Source organism: Fundulus heteroclitus, chromosome 18 (genome assembly GCF_011125445.2).
Source record: "Fundulus heteroclitus isolate FHET01 chromosome 18, MU-UCD_Fhet_4.1, whole genome shotgun sequence".
Taxonomy (NCBI): Eukaryota; Metazoa; Chordata; class Actinopteri; order Cyprinodontiformes; family Fundulidae; genus Fundulus; species Fundulus heteroclitus.
The window spans coordinates 6,009,384-6,016,891 of record NC_046378.1 but is presented as its reverse complement, the minus strand read 5'-3'; positions in this window follow the sequence as shown (position 1 = coordinate 6,016,891).

The following is a 7,508-nucleotide window of genomic DNA, read 5'->3' as shown; positions in this document are numbered from 1 at the left end:
ACAGAAATCTGAGAAGTGCGGCATGCGTATGTATTCACACCAGTTTACTCTAATGCCCCTAAACGGTAACAGATTGCCACGTGTGTCATTTAATCCCACAGTAAATCCAGCTGTGCCGTAAAGGCCTCAGAGGTTTGTTAGAGAACATTTGAGAACAAACAGGGTCATAAAGGCCAAGAAACGCAGCATATCCATCATCCAGAAATGGGGAGGGTATGGCGAAACCACAAACCCACCAGGATATGGCCGTTAACCTAAGCCAGGCCAGGCGAAGACTGCGTTACTTAGACAAGCAGCCAAAAGGCTCACTGTGACTACAGAGGAGCTGCAGAGGTCCACAGCTCAAGTAGGAGCATATGCTGACAGAGCATTTATTATTTTGGATTTCCCTGAAGGATTTTTCACATGGGATTAAAAAAAAAGAGTCATTTTTTAAATGACATGAAGTCACGGACACAAATTTATTTTCCATATTAAAATGAGTTAGCCAACTTTGGGTTGGGGTTTGAAGTCTTTTTCAGCCTTTTATTTTTTTCTTTTCTGTCACCAGACAGATGGTTTGAGAAGGCTGGCAGGTGATAATTGGTCCCGACCTGCTAGCTTAAAACCATAATTGCCTTCAGCGTCCTGATGGTCCCCTGGAGCCTGGAGCTGTGCCAAAGCTTCTTATCCATTAATCGGAGTGAAAATGTAATCTTTTACCTTCTGAGTCCTATAAGCCCCTCCCTGCAAATGAAGCAGGTTAAAGTACTCGATCTCCTGCCACTCAGTAAAGTGTGTAGCCCCTTTTTGAACTCGGTCCAGTTTGCGGCTTAGCTGCATTTTTACACCAATTACCTGCTGACTCATAAAGCCTCAGCTTGTCCCCAAAGGGCCCCCCCCCCACCCCCCCACCCTGACCACAAATTATAACTGGATTTATTACTGTTTCACTGGAGATGGGACCTGTGAGAACACTTACAGTCCCCATGATGTTTACTCGTATGATGGAAAATAATTTGAAATGCCTAAAAAACTTCATAAGATATTGTGGTTGATGGTGACTGGGAATTTAACTGATCAGCAGCTGGTAATTTCTTCCCCTTCCTCTCTAAAACGGTCTCTTTATATCCCTTGTGGTGGAGTCCAGAGAATCGACTGACTTGTGAACCACAACTTTACTAGTTTTGGGCCTATTTATACCAGTTTTAATCCCTGTTTCCAGTATTTGGTTGTTTCCCCTCAGGTTCAGCATGGAGCAGAGGAAGTATTTTGGTGTTTATTCACAAGAGATGCTCGGATGGAGAGGGGAAATAGACATGTTGCTTCTGTCTTCTTTAAAGAAAACCAAAAAAAGCAAAGTGCTTAATTTGCTGATCTATCTACATGCCAGCCCTCATGTGTGGTTGTCAGATATTGATCGTGGCTGAGAGAATGAGATCCTGAATAGAACTGGCTGAAACGAGCTTCCCGCCGTAGGGGTGCATGGATTCAGCCCTAGAGATCAGGTGAGGAGCTCCGTCACACCGGAGGCAAATCAGAGTGGAGCTGCTACAAAATGTCTCATGAGGTCGCTCAGAGCATCTGCTCAGGATAAATCCTGGATGCTGCAAACTTTTGGAGGTTTTCCAGGCGCATCACAGTGGGAGTATACAGTAGAGCAGACCCAGGACTTGGTGGTTAGACTGTTTCCTTTCTAACCTGGTAATGCTGTTGGATTTTTTTTTTTTTTTTTTTTTTTTGAGAATGATCTGGACAGTGTCACTATTGCTACAGATGGCTGGGTTTTCCGTTATTGTAGTTTTTGTACCATTTACCATATTTAAAGGATAGCTGAACGGGTGGAAAAAATACGTTTTTATGGTCATCTAAGATAAAAAAAAAATAAATAAAAAAAAGATCCGGTTTGAATGAGACATCCAGCTAAACCTTTGACATGTCAATAGACAGTTTTCAAACCACAATGTATGCTGAAAAAAGAGCCCCATTTCATAGGAATATCTTACAAACTGTTGTTTTTTTTTATATTGAGCCCTTTGCAAACTGTTACAGTCATCAGACCACCTCACAGCCAATGCTGATGTATGTGAACCACTCGTTCCTGTTGATGCATACTGTGGACGTACCAGGGGTCATATGGAAAAACTATCCAACTATGCCTAATTTTGCTACTTTGCATTTTAAATATTTGAGTTATTTGCTATATTTCCTGTTTAACAAACTGTACAACTTTTCTTTCAAGATCATTTTCAAAACAATTTACATTTGAACCTACTATCCCACAGAATATTACAAGTGGTTGTTGATTTACAGTCCAGTTGAAATTTGATCTGCAAGCGGGATCTAAGCAGGATGATAACAAATACAGGTCTGTTGTGTCGGCAGTTCATATGGGCCTTTTCCTACACATACAAGCAGACGATTTAAGTGTTTATCTAATTTGGATGGGTCAGATCATGCGGTTTGGCACATCCATTGATGAATCTAACCTCCCGCTGGCCTTGACTGGAAATAAGGATTTAACCCTAGCAGCAATATTTCAGTATTTTCACAAATCATGTGAAATATTTTTTTTTCAATATGGTTTATACACTGTCTTTCAGTCTTTACCAAAACACTAAAACCTCCTAAAGAATGAAAAGCATAATTTTGGCAGGGGCTTCCATTCTTTTAGGTGTTGGATAAATATCCTAGTGTCTTGTTCCGCTTGTGCCAGAGACAGATTGCAGGAAAGACTTCTTTTGTTTTTCCACTTTCTCCCCTGTCTCTCTTTATTCCGCGCTCTGTTTTGCCTTCCTGTCCTCACGTGGGAGACACGGTGCAGCCAGACTGTCTTGGCATGGGGCAGGCCGGATTACGTGTGTGTGTGTGCAATCGCTCATTACAGAATAGATTACTACCCGTCCGGTCTGAGGAACCGCGGGTGACGAAGGAAGCCACGACAAAACCGTCAGCAGGACAGCATGGAGAGGAACGATGTGACTGCAGCGTCTGTATGTGTAAAGGAAAGATGTTCTGAGAATGAAAGTAGTGGTGCGCTTTAAAGCCACAGCCTTATTGTTATCCCTCCTCTCTCACCCCCCCACCCACATAGTGTGGTTTGGCACACGCAACGGCACGTGAACACAATGAGCTTTGTGCTGCAGGACAAAACAAGCCTGAAATCACCTTCGCATAATTAGGTTCTATTGTGTAAATGATCTGTCTGAGATTAAACTACAAACACAAACACATTTGCACCAACTTCATTATCTTATTACTTATTACTAGAAAATATTGTGACAGCTTTTTCAATTGCACTTTGTCAGTAAATAGTGTTTGACATCTGGGTTTAATGTTGTCTAAATATTAAAGAACCAACATTTCTGTGTGTTTCTTGTTAATAAGTCACCATTTGCTCTCTTAATTATTTAATGTTGCTCAAGGTACGTTTTCCCTTTTTTGCCAATTTGATCCCCATATTTTTATCCCTACTTCCATTTTGTATCCCGAAACAAACCGTTTTGTACACATTTACAGTTAAGCCTCAAATTATTCATCCTGGCATATATATACATCGAACATTATCTTAAACGAACCAAGAAGTTCATGATAGGAAATACGAAAGACATGTCCTTTTGTGAAAATATCTCATTTGTTTTCATTTTTATTTCATTCAAAGCAGTGTGTGAAATATTATTATTTATTATTATTATTATTATTATTATTATTATTATTATTATTATTATTATTATTATTATTATTATTTATTTATTTGTCAATAACAGTTGTAAATATCTGTTGGCATTAAAGCATCAATCCTGTATAATTAGTACCCATTATTTGAATGTTCCCAGTGGTCTTTTGCTGATTTGTTCTAGCTGATAAGCTCAAGTATTTTAGGTTGGAATACCTCCGTGCCATCAACCTCATCTTCAGATCATATCCAAGTCAGGACTTCCAGTAATATTTCATATGGTGAAAATCTAAGATTACTTTAAACCTAAATCTGCCAAGGGTATAAATAATTTTGGGATTAAGCATATTCTAACTATTATATACATGTTTTCTTTATCTCTTCTGTTTAAGCATTTAAATATTATGGTGATAATTTTCTAGAAAAATGCTCAAATCTCATTTACATTTTAACTTGAATAGATTTAGTTTTCTGAAAACTTTACATCCGAATTTGGGGCAGCTGACTTATGAAATATGACAGATCCCTGATTAGATCTAAACCTTTGGCTCCTGGAGTTGGGCCGGGTTCAGCTCAAGTTCAGGAAGGCCCCTCATGTTGGCCCACCTGCAAAGAGGAACCTCAGGATCAGGCACCGTGGCTGGAAACATTGGCATGCTAATTCCTGTAGTGCGATATGGAATGTCACCTCACTGGTGGATAAGGGGCCAGAAATGTTATGCTAGCTTGAGAGTTACCAGATAGTAACTATTGGACTCACCTCTACTCACAGCTTGGGCTCTGGTACCCAACTCTTAGAGAGGGGCTGGACTTTTTCCTACCCCGGAGTTTCCCAAGGAGAGAATTGTCCGGTGAGAATGGGGATACTCAGTAGTTCCCGGCTGAGTGCCTTGAATTCAGAGTTTTCTCTGGTGAGTGAAACTCACCTTGCAACTTCAGGTTGCCAGAGGGAAAGTTCTGGCTGTTGTCGGTGCCCCAGAGGGCACTTCATGCCCATGTAGGAAATAACGGTGTTACTGGAGGAGTGTTCCTATCCGGGAACTTCTTGTGGAGAAATCTGTCTAAGTGACCTTCAGTTCAGTCCTCCTGGTGAATTTTTCTTATGTTCCGAGTTGTTCGCTGCTGACTGTAAAGCAGCCAGGATGAGAGTACGCTTCTCTACGTCTAAGGCCATGGTTCTAGACTAGAAAAAGGTGGACTGCCCCCTTGATGTTGGGGGTCAGCCTCGCGCAGAGGAGTTTGATATTTTGTTTGTGAGTGATGGTAGGATGGAATAAGAGATGGGCAGACGGACTGGTGTTCTGGTCTATTGTGGCGAAGAAAGAGCTGAGCTAAAAAGCACCTGAGCACCTCCCTTTCGGAGGTGTACTGGACATGTCCCAATGGGAGAAGACTCTGAGGAAGACCCAGAATCTGCTGGATGGACTGCATATACCGTCTGGCCTGGGAACGCTTTGGGATCCCCCAGAAAGAGATTTAGGATATCGCTGGTGAGAGGCATGTTAGGTTGTTCCTTCCTGGTCCTATGGCCATATCTTGTATAAGCAGAAGACAATAGATGGATGTGACTGTGCAAATTCTCACTTATCTGGGTCATCGCAACAGCAATCCGGCTTAAAATCGGAGGAAACCGGACTTTCACTCAGTTCTTTCTGAAAACGTTTTGACACCCCATATCCATAGTAGCTTTCAGAAAGAACAGAACTAAAGTCTGGTTGCCTCTGATTTGAGCCTGTTTACTGAATAGATGGATGGATTGATAGACATTCAAATACAAAAAAAAAAAAACATAATAGGGTGGCTATCATGGCAATAAACTAGACGTTTTCTGATCAAAACAACCTAATGAAAGACCCATTTTAGTTTTCCTTAAAAGATGCTGAGATGGAAATTAGGTATGTAGCTGTGGTATATATTTTTTAAAACCCCCATGTGTGAGAGTGTTTTTACAGCCCTATCAACACTATTATCCATATTTAGTAAAATAAGGTTTTCTCTTGCGTTTGCACCAATCATTCACATGCAAATACAGTGGTCTTTGAAAATAAAGAAAGGAGAAAAAAAAGCTATTTGCCAATAAACAATGGCAGATTTTTCAGGCCATATCACTACTTGGCCACTTTTGGTCAGAGGTAAAACAATAGGACAATGGGGCTTTTTGGACTTGCTTGGCCTCGCCTCTGTCAGTCTGCCCCAGGGCAGCTGTAGCTACTAACATAGCTCACCACCGTCAGGGTGTGAATGTGTGTTTGAATGGGTGAATGACTATACTGTAGTGTGAAGCGCTTTGGGGTCGTCAAGACTAGTTAAAGCTAGTACAAGCCATTTACCATTCACCATAAAGGTGTTTTCTATTTTCTACATAGTCGTAATATGCAGTAGGGAATTTGGTTTTGTAAATCCAGTAAATATCTGCCAGCAAGAGTTAAGCTGGTTTAATTAGGAGTCCTGATTTGTCATATTTCTTAGGATCTGTCTGGAAACTAACTGATCAGAATTCCAAAATAAAAGAAAACGCCGTGTGATAAATAGTTATGTTTCAGAAAATAACATACAGTTGTATCAAACTGTACAAGATGTAAGGACATTTATACAGTTATTTATCCCTATAATTCATACTGTAATTCATATATCCTTAACTACAAGAGAGAGGAATTAATGTGAAATGGTTCATTTACGAGGACAAGATGCCAATGCAGGTGTAAGAAATTGGAGTACCAAATGATGACCTGATGAACTGACCCGGAACTGTTTTTCTGTTTGTTTGTTTTTCCCAAATCTGTTTGCATTTTTCTGACTCTGAGTTCATTTTGAAATGGAAGCTCAAGAACATATAGTATCGAGGGTCAACAGTGTCAAAGAAAACAGGAGCTACAATCACTTTGGACGAATCTTCAGCATCTTTAGCCTGACACTTCCTAAATGATGGTAGGCTCCCCACAAGGACAGAGATTTATTTTCTCCAAGAACAAAACAACATCGTTATGTTCTTGCAGCCCTGGTCTGAGTGTTCTTTCAGCTCATCTTGATGCTTCATCTCCCGTGTAGATTTACTTCTTGCACGGTTACTTACAACTATCATGCTGCAGTGAGAGGGACCTGAAAGGGCTTCCCAACAGTTTTGCACTTCTTGTGAAGTATGAAATGTCCTAATCAAAGATAACTTTGTTCTTGTCAACATGAGTTAAAAAAAATACAAAGTTTGTATTTGCCTTTAGCCATGCTTAGGACTTCCTTCTTTGGAAGGCTGATGTTATTAACATTGACTGCTGTCGCACAGTAGCCATGACCGTATATTTCATTGGAATCCCACGATAGGTATAGACGCACAGGGGTTTCCTCTAAAACGGGACAAAAACATGTCCTTTAACACAAGCATATATATTCAGAACAGTGTAGCTGGAGCCAAAAAAAATCTGTTTTCTGCACCAAAAGCCTCGAGAAGCTGAAAACACAGTAGAAAAGCTCAGCTTTGAAACAAAAAACACCAAAAAATCTATGTGTGGGGACAGGGCCTAAAATCCACATGCGGAAGACATAACTTGTGCGCAATGCGCGCACCATGCCACGACGTTTTATTGACCACGCAATCATTAGAGCCATTGCATCTGTGACACTTATTGGCAGACCGACTTAATGAACGATGCTCGGCGACGCATGATTTCCCCGAATAATGTAGCAGTAGCGCACGTTTTAACCACTAATTGACTTCCCAACGTGGCCGCACGCACCGCTTCCCTATCCCTCGCGCTCCGACTCCCCGGTGGGAAGCTCGTAGCCTCAGCGCAGCGCCGCCTCTCGCGGCTCCGCGCGATCCGGTGTGAATGAGTGCGCGTGAGCACGCGGCGACGAT